This window comes from Rhinolophus sinicus, chromosome 2 (genome assembly GCF_057876585.1).
Source record: "Rhinolophus sinicus isolate RSI-liver-muscle chromosome 2, RSI-T2T, whole genome shotgun sequence".
Taxonomy (NCBI): Eukaryota; Metazoa; Chordata; class Mammalia; order Chiroptera; family Rhinolophidae; genus Rhinolophus; species Rhinolophus sinicus.
In genome coordinates this window covers 83,519,829-83,533,548 of record NC_142502.1, presented here as the reverse complement: position 1 = coordinate 83,533,548, position 13,720 = coordinate 83,519,829, and the positions used below count along the sequence as shown (strand labels likewise).

Genomic DNA, 13,720 nt, shown 5'->3' with positions numbered 1-13,720 from the left:
CTGATGAATACTGATGCAAAATTCCTAAATAAAATTCTAGCAAATTTAATACAACAAGGCATTAAAAAGATTATACATCACGACCAAGTGAGGTTCATCCCCAGGGCACTAGGATGGTTGAACATCCACAAATCCATCAATGTGATACACCACATAAACAAAATAAAGGACAAAAATCATATGATTATATCAATAGATGCAGAAAAAGCATTTGACAAGATACAGCATCCATTTATGATTAAAACACTTAATAAAATGGGTACAGAAGGAAAATACCTTAACATAATACAGGCCATCTATGACAAACCCTCAGCTAATATCATAATTAACAGTGAAAACCTGAAGCCCTTCTCTCTATGTTCAGGAACAAGACAGGGCTGTCCCCTATCACTAATGCTTTTCAGCATAGTATTGGAGGTCCTAGCTAGAGCAATCAGGCCAGAGAAAGAAACAAAAGACATCCAAATTGGGAATGAAGAAGTTAAATTGTTACTTTTTGCAGATGACATGATGCTACATATAGAAAACCCTAAAGACTCCACCAAAAAGCTATTAGAAACAATACATAAATACAGTAAAGTTGCCAGCTACAAAATCAACATACAAAAATCTGTTGCATTCCTATATACTACCGTGTTTTCCCGAAAATAAGACCTAGCCGGACCATAAGCTCTAATGCGTCTTCTGGAGCAAAAATTAATATAAGACCCGGTCTTATATTATAGTAAAATAAGACCGGGTCTTATCTAACATAATATAAGACCGGGACTTACATTAATTTTTGCTCCAAAAGACGCATTAGAGCTGATGGTCTGGCTAGGTATTGTTTTCGGGGAAACACGGTAACAATGAAATCTTAGAAAAAGAAATAAAAAAACAATTCCTTTTGCAAGTGCAACAAAAAGAATAAAATACATAGTAATAAACTTAACCCAGGATGTGAAAGACCTATACACTGAAAACTGTAAGACATATTTAAAAGAAATTGAAGAAGTCACAAATGGAAAGACATTCTGTATTCATGGATTGGAAGAATCAACATAGTCATAAATATATTTCAATCTAAAGGACAAAATGAACAAAATAGAAGCAAACTCATAGATACCATGTTTCCTAGAAAGTAAGACCGGGTCATATTAATTTTTGCTCGAAAAGATGCATTTGGGCTTACGTTCAGGGGATGTCATCCTGAAAAACCATGCTAAAGCTTATTTTCTGGTTAGGTCTTATTTTCAGGGAAATATGGTACAGAGAACATTTTGGTGATTGCCAGATGGGAGGGGTTAAGGCGGTGTGTGAAAAAAGGGAGGGATTAAGAAGTACAAAGTGGTTGTTATACAGTAGTCATGGGGATGCAGGGTATAAGCATAGGGAGGAATGTGGTCAATAATATTGTAATAGCTACGTATGGTATTAGATGGGTACTGGATTTATCAAGGTGATAGATGTGAGAGGAGTTGGGGGGCAGAGTGAAAAAGGTGAAGGGATTAAGAAGTATGAATTAGTCGTTACAAAATAGTCATTTGGATGTAAAGTGAAGCACAAGGAATATAGTCAATAATATAGTAATAACTGTGTATAATGCCAGGTGGATACTTGATTAGTAAAGGGGATCACTTCTTAAATTATATAAATGTCTAACCACTATGCTGTACACCTGAAATTAATATAAAATAATATTGAATGTCAACTGTAAATTGAAAAATTTAAAAAGGAGTGAAAAGTTGAAGGGGAATAAGAGTTTCCCATTTCCAGGTATAAAATAAGTTGTGAGGATCTAATATACAACATAGGGAATATCGTCAATAATATTGTGATAGCATTGTATGATGTTGGATGGTTGCTGGCCTTATGGTGATCACTTCTTTAGGTGTGTAATAATATATTTAATATATAGTGAAATATATCCTACTTATTAGTACATAATTCAAAATATAATGGATACTTTAATGTTAATATGTTTAAAATTTCATCAGAATACTTTTCATCATTAACATCCTCAGGTTAAATCAGAGGGATAATAGATTAAGTTTTTCAGTTCAATGTCCTGTATCATTATATACTTGTTAATACTACAAACATTTAGAGGGTATTAGTCTGCTCAGACTGTCATAACAAAAGACCACAGCCTGGACTGGATGACTTAAGCAGCAGAAATCTGTATTGTCACAGTTCTGGATGCTGGAAGCTCAAGATCAGGGTGCCAGCCTGGTTAGTGTCTGGTGAGAGTTCTCCCCTTGAATTGCCAATGGCCTGCCACCTTCTCTCTGTGCTACATGGCCTTTCCTTGGTGAATGTGCCCAGACAGACAGCAGAGAGCTCTCTGGCGTCTCTCTTATAAAGTCAGTAGTCTTATCACATTGGGGCTCCACCCTTAGGCCATTATTTAACCTTAATTACTTTCTTAGAGGTCCCATCTCCAAATATAGCCACACTAGAGGTTCAGGCTTCAACAAATGAATTTGGAGAGGACGCAAACAAGAGGTTCTCAATTTATCACACACCGCTCTTTTCTTACACAGCATTTACAATATGTTAGAAATATTGTTGTTGAGTGTGGATTGTAGGAAATCTTCTGGAATATCAATCATTCAACCACACCTGGAGAGTCAGGAACTAAAAGAGTATTTCAGGACCTCCACACTATCATCTTCCCCCAATAATCACAATTGGGAGAGGAATGAGCATTTTTTTGTTTTGTTCCTTTTTCTGCCTCCCCCCACTCTGGTTCAAGCTGTTGTTTCTCTGTCTAGTTGTATAGGACACAGCTCTCTGACCCATGCTGGTGTTATGAGCCTTGTGCTCCCCCCAGCTGAAGCCGTGGGTCATCAGCAGCTCTCGCCGGCTGCTGGCCGCTCACCATGGCTGCCGGCCACTCACGCTGGCTGCTGGCCACTCACGGCAGCACACAGCAGCCCACGGCATCCGAGGGCAGCTCACGCCAATCTCCAGGTGCTCACGGTAGCCCAGCTCTAGAGAGAGCTGTTGTTCACAATCTTAGCTGTAGAGGGCGCAGCTCACTGGCCCATGTGGGAATCAAACCAGTGACCTCGGCGTTAAGATCCTGGAACTCCAACCACCTTAGTCACCGGGCCGGCCCGGAATAAGAATTTTAAACCAGAAATTGTCTTTGCCTTTTGTTCTTGGTTACTGTTCTGGCCTTGAGGCAAAGTGCTTTTTTCTTAAAAATAGTAAGTGATTAATAACAATTATAAATGATTAATAAAGGATTTTCAAATTCAAAGGCAACCCAACTTCCACTTATAAAATGTACAGTTCCATGGGGCTCTAAGTTAAGCTGACAATTGTAGGCACAACTGAAGTTCCTGGTTCATTTGGTGAGAAGGACGGTGTTGATTCAGGCCGTGTGCACGTCCATGTTTCCCCACCCCCACCCTCAGCTCTTTAAATACCAAGCTCCCCCAGGAAAAACTCACTTCTTTTGCAGGTACAGTACTGCCACTTATTTCACGGCCAAACACTTCTCAAAATGTCTTCACAGATATAATTTTTATAAACAGACAAGAGAAAAATTCTGAGCCGTCCTAAATTAAATTGCAGCAGGCAGGAGATTGGGAGGAAGAGATAAGAGGTTACTCCGTTAACAGCCACAGGCGGAAACCAACAAAGGACGCTCACATTCTAAATGTATGTTAAAACTTTGAATCACCTTTCAGGTGGCTATCTAAAATTAGCCAACCACCATCCTGCTTATGCATGAAATTTCTTTGGACTGCTGCCCACAAACAATCCAGAAGCAGGAAATAGTTCTTCCTTTCAAACTATGTGCTTATCCTGGATTTGACCTCACTTCACCTGTTCCTGCCCTCCTTATCTACAGCCAATGTAATTCTTTCAAAACAACTTCCATCTTTCTTCCCCAAACTCATTGTATAAAAGAGCCCTGTCAGCTCCAGGATGGTGGACATGTTGGTCTTTTCCATCAAGCCACGCTGGTGGTGCTTTACACTGTATGTCCTGAGACCTGGTCCTATTTCTGGCTAGCATATTGCTCAATAAACCTTTTCTTTCAGAAAAGCTTTCAGCTGCAAAGATTTTTCTTTAACAAAACGAAAATGGCCAAATGCACCATGTTTTAACCAACTATAAGGAAATCTTGAGATTGTTGACCTCATACAAACATAAAATGCCCATAATATTATTTGCAGGGTGTATTCAGTAATTTTTCTTGCACATGTATAGGGACAAAAGAAATCAAAATATTTTGTTTTCTCATGTCTTCTAGTCATGTAAATCGGTTAGAAAGATATGTCAGGTTTATCATGACTTAAAGGAATATCAGGTACTTTCTTAGACTAAGAGACATAAAGAGGGAGGGAATTCAATCTTACCTCTTTTGGGCATTGGTGGATCCAGCAGCCAAGAGTTACTAAGGCGATGCCCCTGCTTGGTCCTTTAGGGAAGGTCTCCTCACAATCTGGTTTGCAACTGTTGGCTGGTTCGTAGATATGTTTCTTGTGTATGGACAAATACAAATATGTTTCTTGGGTGTGGTTGTTGCAAATAATGGAAGAAATTTCCCTCCTCTCTTTTTTCTTATAGCCTGGCCTGTCCTTTAGAAAAACTTTGAAAGTACTGTCTCCTCTCTTTAAAATGTACATAATCCTTTAGAAAACTCCATTGGCCATTTGTCAACTTGAAGACCCAGGAATGTCTCCTTCAAGGATCTAGGTATCTTTGAAATGTATGCATCAAAGGGGACAGCATCCCTATTCCACAGTTTCTGTGGGAGGGTAGGAGCCTGACTTTGGTGGGTGCCTTGCTCTGCGTTGCAAAACTACCTCCTGTAATAAAGATATGAGAAGTTTGGTTTTCCTCTGGGTAAAGCCAATTAACACAGGTGTCACCACAATTACCGTATGCAGTTAGGATGAATTATGTGTGACAAATGGTGCTGTCAAGTCCTCTTACTTGAGGACTAGTTATTCTTGATCTTGAAAACATGTATGTAATTGTTTTATCGGCTTGGCTGTACAAAAGGGAGAGATTTCTATCCGTCTTTGCACTCTTGTAGCAGATTGCCTGTGATTCACATCGCATTCTGGTTTAATGCTTATTCAATAAGAAAGTATTTTTCTTTTTTCTACTACCTTTGTGGAGAGGATTTCTGGGATAGGAGAAAATTTTGCTTTTAATTCTATTTCCCCAGCACTGGTTCTCCAGAAATCTTTTTCCTATACTTGTTGATGCCAGACTGGTCACTTTCTTGTCAATAATAACTATTTAGTGTTCTGTCTGAAATTGCTCAAATTCTGTCTTAAAAGTTACCATTTTCTCATCTGTATTTCATTCCTCTTGCCATATCGACTTCTTTTTGCTACTAGAAAACTTGTGCAAATATAGAGACTTTAAGAGGCTCTACTTTCAATGGAAATGTGTGTTGCAAGTGCCATCTATGAAATCCCATCTTCTCTATATTCCTTATTTAGGAGGTATTTTTAAACCTCCTTAATTTTAGGTAGAAAAATAATAACTTCTAAAGTTCTCTGATTTTAGTTTTAAGGGGTAAATGTTAATTGCTAATCTTGGCTTGAATTTTAACTAAGATTGCTGACCTTTACTCTATTAATATTAACACTGATAGGATCAATTTAACTTACTAACAAATGGAAGGAAAGTACAGGCATTCCAAATAAGAGTCATGGTCGATAGAATATGGATTTACAGGAATCTAGGATAATCTAAGTCACAGCCCTTTTTACATCCAAAAATCCTTCCTTCTAAACAGACTTTCAGTTGTAGTTTTCAGACAAAGTAGGTACATTTTCAAAAAAATGTCTATTAAAATAGATTCCAAAGCTATTATTACTGAGACCCAGTCATAGAAAATACATTATAAAGTGATTCAGAGCTTAAGAGGAAAGGGGATAGTTAACTTGAGCCAAAGGAGCTCACTGCCGCACATGAAACAGCATTTTGAAAGTCATTTCCACATAAATTAAGACCTTGCTTCTCCACTACTGCCTGTTAAAATTTTGAAACATGCAGCAGAAGAGAAATGGGAGTCTGATTATGTCCTTGGACTGTCTGTTAGAGCAAGTAGTCCATCTTATTTCCATGTGATGGTCATTAAAGTCAGCTCAAGTAAAAGGATTTTCTCTACCTCTGTGATCACTGGTGTAAAATCATCAGCTTGGGGAAAACAAGTAGTTGTCTGTGTTAAATACCTTGGCCAAGCACAAAACAAATCTTTGTCAAAAGCTCAAAAGCACTAATCAGCCCTGCAGCATGTCTGACTTTAATAAACATGACAATTCATTTAAATTCCATTTAATGGGCATTTTATTAAGCATTTACTGTATGCCTTTGCCAAGTGCTCTGAAAACTATAAAGGAAGTAAATATAGTTCCTATTCTTAAAAGAATGCAATATTCAATCAATTGGAATAAACTGAGCAAAAGTCCAGAAATAATTTTCCAATCTTTCTTGGTGTATAAAGTGGTGATTTACATTATCTCTTCCGGGCTGGGTGAGCTATAAATGGCTTAACATTTGTGTAATGGCTTTCCTTTTGTTCCTTCTGTTGTCCCAAGTAATTGCTTGTCTATTGCATTTTATGGCTCTCTGATGAGTATCTCCCTCCTTTATGAAAAGTATAAGTGATCTGTTTTTGTTTTTGTTTTCTAAAGCATAAAACTGAAGTTGATTCCTGAAAGGTGAGGACAGTATCACAACCCTGGGATACCGGAGAGAAGAAAAGTTAAAGATAGAAGCAAGAAATATCTACTCCTATCTCTTTTGTTCTGTTCATTAAGGGAAAAGAAGGCTGTAGAGATGGAGATGAACCCAGCAAGTTAAGGAAGCTCTTCTATAAAATGTTTTAACTTTGAGTGGGGCTCTCAATTAGCCATGACATGTTCCCTTTCTAGATCAGGCTTACCACTAATGGCTACCATGCAGTCATAAAATAACTTGATTCTTTGAGCCAATCAAACGGCCTCTTCAATAGGTTATTCAAGGATCTACGGAGCCACAGCTACTGGGTGAATAAATGGGTCTTGACACTAACTTGTTAGTGTCTTCATTAAATATATGTGAATAGAGTAATGACAAATGTAGAAGAAAAATTGTACCAGATTTGTTACATAAGAAAGGAAAACTTTACTCAAAGCTATTGCAATAAAGGAGGGAGATTGACCTCAATTCCTCTGAAACAGAAGATGGGAGGATTTTTAAATGCTAGGATTTTTAAATGGGGATTGGGGGGTGGGCGGGGAGGTTGGTGAATGTGATTAAGCTCTATGTGTTCATTAATTGTTGCTTATTGAAGTTAGACGCCTACTGTCTCACAGGGACTGGAAGAGATGGACCCTGTGTTCTTCCATGGTTACATTTCAAAGGGATGACTCTCAGGTCCTTGAGATAGACATATGTGGGTTATAGAATATTTATGTTTCAAAGGGGCAGAGAAATAATCTACAATTGCAAATTTTCTAAATTAAATGTTCTAATAAAAGTTGGGTCAGGGACCTATGGTAAAGACAATTCCTGTCTAAAATTCAGTCAAGCTGAGAGGAATATTAAGGCCACTTTGATGACACACAAGTATGAAATACGGCTAAGATTTTTTTCTCTTTTTCTCCTTTTCTTCCTCTCTCTCTTTTTCTCTTCTTTTCTTTGCTTCCTATGTTCTTCTCTCCCTCTTTGTCTGTGTAAATATCATACACGCATTCTCTCTCTGTGTCTCTCTGTTTCTCCTTCTTTCTTTTCTTTTCCTTTCTTTCTTCCAGCCTGTCTTCCTTCCTTTCTTTCCAGTCATGAAACCACAGTAATGTACGTTAGTATATTAACCTTTTTTTAACTTGTATGATCTGATAATGATCATTAACAACAAGAGCAAATAATCGTAATAATCATACATATAGCAATAGTCAGAATGTGATAAAATATAGTAATACTTGATTAGAGTGTGATAAAATATTTTTATCACAATACAAAATATAATTGATTTGCCATTCATGAGATACTTGAAATGTTTTGTGGAATATAAACAAAATCACCATTACCTGCATAATTTTTAAATATCCTAAACCAATTTTAGTTATTTTATAATATGAATGGTTTTGGATTAGCATGTACAGAATATATATATATATATATATATATATATATATATATATATATGTATGTATATATATATATATATATATATATATGTATATATATATATATATATATATATATATATATATGTAATTTGAAAGCTACTGTAAGCTATTGTTATGGAAATAGATCTGTTTTCCTAAATATATTGAATATTTGACATTTTCTTTATTAGTGTTAATATGAAAGACAAATATATTTAAACTATAAAAATTGTGATTGACATTCCAAAAATAGCTTTAATGTCAAAGAAACTATTTCAATAAATTGTATTACAAGATGTCTATCATACACCCTATAGGGATCAGAATAAATCACCCCAAGATATGCTTTTCTGATGTGCAGATAATTTTGAACTAAAGGCAATCAAGACCACGCAGGCTCAAGAGAAACTTCTGCTCCTTACCTACCTAGAAAAATTTAAATTAGTTGTCTTGCCCATAATAAGGGATTATCAGAGGTGAACTTTTGTGGTCTATCTATATGGCAGGGCAAACTACTAATTACTAAACACCTACTGTTTTTATGTGGGGTTCCCATGCATACATATGTAACTAAATTTGGTTATTTTCTCATGTAAATCTTTCTCATATAGATTTAATTATTAGACCAGCCTAAACACCATTGAAGGGTAGAGGAAACTTTCTTCCTCCCCTACGATGCTGGCTCCAATTAATTTTATTGTGTGACTTGCTCATTCAAATTCAGGTACACATTCTTAAAGAAAGTGATTTTTCCACGTAAAATAGTTTCTAGCCTCTATCTCCATAATCAAAAAATTTAATAATCCATAATCAGCCAAGACCTGGATGATTGTTAACCACTTTACTTTCTAAGGCTGGCAAAGGTAAGCTGATTACATATGATTCTCTGTTGGTCCTTACAGAGCCAGTACTAGGTTATTTGTTGCCTATTAGTAAAATTTTAATCAGGAGGAATCCAAACACAGAAATGCTATGGTCAAAAGCCAGGTAAAGAATTTTACTTATAAAAGCTGAGAAAAAAAACATAATAAAAAAATAAATCACAGTTTCTCAAGGAAAAAAATAGTCAAAGCTATGGAGTAAGTAGAACTTCCAGTGTAACAAAGCCTAAGCTTAGCAGGCCAGAATTCACTTTGGTAATCTATTAGGTTGGTGCAAAAGTCATTGCGGTTTAGAAGGTTAAAAATAAATTACAAAAACTGCAATTACTTTTACACCAATCTAATATTAGCTGACAGAACTAGGCATGGGCCTGTCTTCTGGATCTCGACCAATTCCTTCTTAAAATGGCCAGTACCTTGGGCCAAAGCTGAGAGCAATGAAATGCAGCTTTGTTTTATCAAAAATGACATTAGGGAAGACTGTCACATCCCAATTTCATCTTTCAGATGGATATTTAGGAGACAAAATGATACGGTGTATAAGAACACAGGCTTTGGAGACAGACTGCCTGAGTATGAATTTTAGCCCTACTACATACTAACTTCATGAGCTGGGCAAGTTACTTAACCTCAGTTTCCTAAACTCTTAAAATGGACATAGAAGTACCCACAGGACAGGGTTTATATGAAGACTAAGTGAAGTAATAAAAGGATATCACATTGGAAATCTCACTTTAAGCACCAATAGGGAAAAAAGATGCTGAAGTGATTCTGAAAAATAAAGCATTCTGTAGAAACTTCAAAGTAAGTTACATAAAACATAACATATGTATAAAAGAGGCAGATTATTGGAGATTGACATGTTTGTGAGCTGAATTTTCTTAAAAAGAGCAGCTACTGTCCTTTATCTGCCCTTCACCGCCATACCAAGTTGTAGGAGTGTGGATGCTTCTACATTTCCCTCAGGTCAGGGGAGAGGGCTTCGATGATCACATTAAGAGAGCTTAATATGTCATCTAACTTGGTAGATACGGTAAACTGACATCTTATTCCTACCCTAGAAATCTGGTGAACTTGGCTGTGAGAGTGAAGCCAAATTGAACTCCTTGGCTTTGTCCTGCATTCTGCACTCCTGACATTCGTTCTAGAAATAAATGCATGGGTACTTTCTGTGGACTTGATGTGTTTTGAGAGATGTGTCCAAAGGGGCTGCTTGGAGGACCATCAGGCCTCAACATGGGAGAAGCTGAATGTGGACTATAGTGTTTCTAGGAGCTAAGGAGAGAGGAAGTGATCTTAGAGAGTCCATTTTCCTGGAGACTGTGAACCTTTGGGGTAATGACCACTAGTAGCCTTATGAGAGAAGGGTCAGGAAGGGGGTCCTGATAGGCACAGAGAACAGGACATCATGTTATGAGACTTTTATTTGTGTAAGAACTTTCCTGTCCTTTGTACCTTTCTGTGTCATCTCCCTCCCTTGTTAAGTTGGGAGATTTGACTATTACATGAAAGGGGTGAATTTTTTAATTTTTTAAACCGAGGATGGTTTATAATGTAAAGAGATGATAGGACTTTATATTGCCAGTGACAGAAAACTCATAGGTCCTACCAAAATTTTCTTCCAGAGGAGAAGAAATTTCCCAATTGAGTACATTTCATAGAGAGAAGGAATAAAAAAGTTGCATTCTGATTATGTCCCAGGAGTCAAGCTTGTTCAATAGACATAGTACAAATGGAAAGCAATTAGAACTGTGATTGGCACATGAGAACCATTCAGTAACTGTAAAGGCTTCTTTTTGTTAGTTTTGTTTTGTTTTAATGATTCTACTTACAGATTTCTCCCTGAACCCCTAACATTCACCATGCCTGGGAATTTATTTCCACTTTTGCACACAGTGCATAAAAGCTCCTTTGACAATTTCAAGTGTTACCCTCATTTTAAAGGGTCCTCATATTTGGTTTCCTGCCTTCTTTGTCCTATCTTTTTGGCGGGGTGGGGGGGGGGCAGTCTTGTAAATATCCTGGCCATTGCTTATCTATCAGAAGTTTTGCAATATCACTTTTCCTAATTCTTTGGAATCATCATGGTTTCTGTCTTGCCAGACTAGTTTCTGATACATGGGTAACTCCAATATTGAATGTTGGTATATTTCTGGACTCTTTCCTGATTTGCTGTCATCTTTCATATACTCCTACGTGTGTTGGGCATCTCGTCTCTGGACTAGATCATGCTGGAGTGGATTTCTTGTGCTCCCCCTGTGGCCCAGCAGCTCGTGGATGCAGCCATTCTGAGTAACCACTTTAATCATACGAGGTCGGATAATTAAGTTCACGAACTCATCTTTAAAAAAAAATGCTACATACCTCATTGCTGAATATCACTATGGTTACCTTCGAAGTACTCCCCTTGGGAAGCTATGTACCAATGCCAGTACCTAGTCCACCCTTCAAAGCAATTTTGGAACTCTTTTTCTGGAATGGCCATCAGAGCTGTCGTCGTATTACCCTTGATGTCCTGAGTGTCATCAAAATGTTCTCCTTTCAATATTTCCTTTATCTTCAGGCAAAGAAAGAAGTCATTGGGGTCCAGGTCGGGTGAGTAGGGAGGGTGTTCCAATACCGTTATTTGTTTACTGGCTAAAAACTCCCTCATAGACACTGCCATGTGTGCTGGTGCATTGTTGTGATGCAACAGCCATGAGTTGTTGGCAAAAAGTTCAGGTTGTCTAACTTTTTCATGCAGCCTTTTCAGCACTTCCAAATAGTAAACTTGGTTACCTGTTTGTCTATTTGGTACAAATTCATAATGAATAGTCCCTCCGATATCAAAAAAGGTCAACAACATCGTTGCAACAAGTTTTTGATCTTAATTGTCAGAACTCATTACAGTAGTGTGGAACTCCTCCCCTCAGAACTTTCTGGATACTTAAAAATTATATCTTTTAGATGACATGATGCTATATATAGAAAACCATAAAGACTCCACCAAAAAGATATTAGAAACAATCAACGAACACAGTAAAGTTGCCGGGTACAAAATCAACGTATAAAAGTCCATTGCATTCCTATATACTAACAATGAAATCTCAGAAAAATAAATACAAAAAACAATTCCTTTTGCAATTGCAGCAAAAAGAATAAAATACCTAGGAATAAACTTACCTAAGGATGTGAAAGACCTATATGCTGAAAACTAGAAGACATTTTTAAAAGAAATTGAAGAAGACAGAAAGAAATGGAAAGACATTCTGTGCTCATGGAATGGAAGAATCAACATAGTTAAAAAGGCCATATTACCCAAAGCAATATAAAGATTTAATGCAATTCCCATCAAACTCCCAGTGGCATTTTTTAAAGAAATAGAATAAAAAAATCATCAGACTTGTTTTGAATCACAAAAGACCCCAAATAGCCAAAGCAATCTTAAGAAAAAAGAACAAAGCTGGAGGTATCACACTCCCTGACTTTAGCTTGTACTACAGGACTACAATAATCAAAACAGCATGGTATTGGCAGAAAAACAGACACGTACACCAATGGAATAGAATTGACAACCCAGAAATAAAACCATATAAATATGGACAGATAATTTTTGACAAAGAAGCAAAAAACATATAATGAAGAAAAGACAGCCTCTTCAATAAATGGTGCTGGGAGAATTGGATAGCCACGTGCAAAAGAATGAAACTGGACTGCGATCTGTCACCATGTACCAAAATTAATTCAAAATGGATCAAAGACTTAAGCATAAGACCTGACACAATAAACTGCATAGAAGAAAACATAGGTACTAAACTTATGGACCTTGGGTTCAAAGAGCATTTTATGAATTTGACTCCAAAGGCAAGGGAAGTAAAAGGTAAAATAAATGAATGGGACTATATGAAACTTAAAAGCTTCTGCACAGAAAAAGAAACCATTAACAAAATAAAGAGGCAGCCAACTGAATGGGAGAAGATTTTTGTAAACAAGGCCTCCGTTGAGGGGCTAATATCCAAAATATACAAGGAACTCATGAAACTCAACAACAAAAAAACAAACAACCCAATTGAAAAATGGGCAGAAGACTTGAAGAGACATTTCTCCAAAGAGGACAGACATACAAATGGGAAATAGCCATATGAAAAAATGCTCAACATCACTAATCATCAGAGGAAGGCAAATAAAACCCACAATGAGATATCACCTCACCCCAGTCAGAATGGCTATCATCAACAAGACAAATAGTAACAAGTGTTGGAGAGGCTGTCAAGAAAAAGAAACTCTCATACACTGTTGGTGGGAATGCAGACTGGTGCAGCCGTTATGGAAGGCAGTGTGGAGGTTCCTCCAAAAATTATGAATAGAATTACCGTAAGACCCAGCAATCCCTCTCCTGGGTATCTACCCAAAAAATCTGAAAACATTTATCCGTAAATACACATGTGCTCCAATGTTCATTGCAGCTTTGTTTATGGTGGCCAAAACATGGAAACAACCAAAATGTCCTTCGATAGATGAATGGATAAAGAAGTCGTGGTATATATATATACACAATGGAATACTATTTGGCGGTAAGAAAAGATGATATAGGAACATTTGTGACAACATGGATGGATCTTGAGAGTATGATTCTAAGCGAAATAAGTCAGGCAGAAAAAGCAGAGAACCATGTGATTTCACTAATATGTGGTATATAAACCAAAATCAACAAAAGAACAAGACAAACAAATGAGAAACAAAACCTCATAG

The 13,720-nt window shown here is 37.0% G+C and overlaps 1 long non-coding RNA gene across 2 annotated transcripts in view; it reads left to right on the top strand.

Moving 5' to 3' along the window:
- Window positions 1–13,720, top strand: part of LOC141571668 (uncharacterized) — a 141,598-nt gene that overhangs the window by 96,074 nt on the left and 31,804 nt on the right. The gene's annotated exons all lie outside the window — the stretch shown is intronic.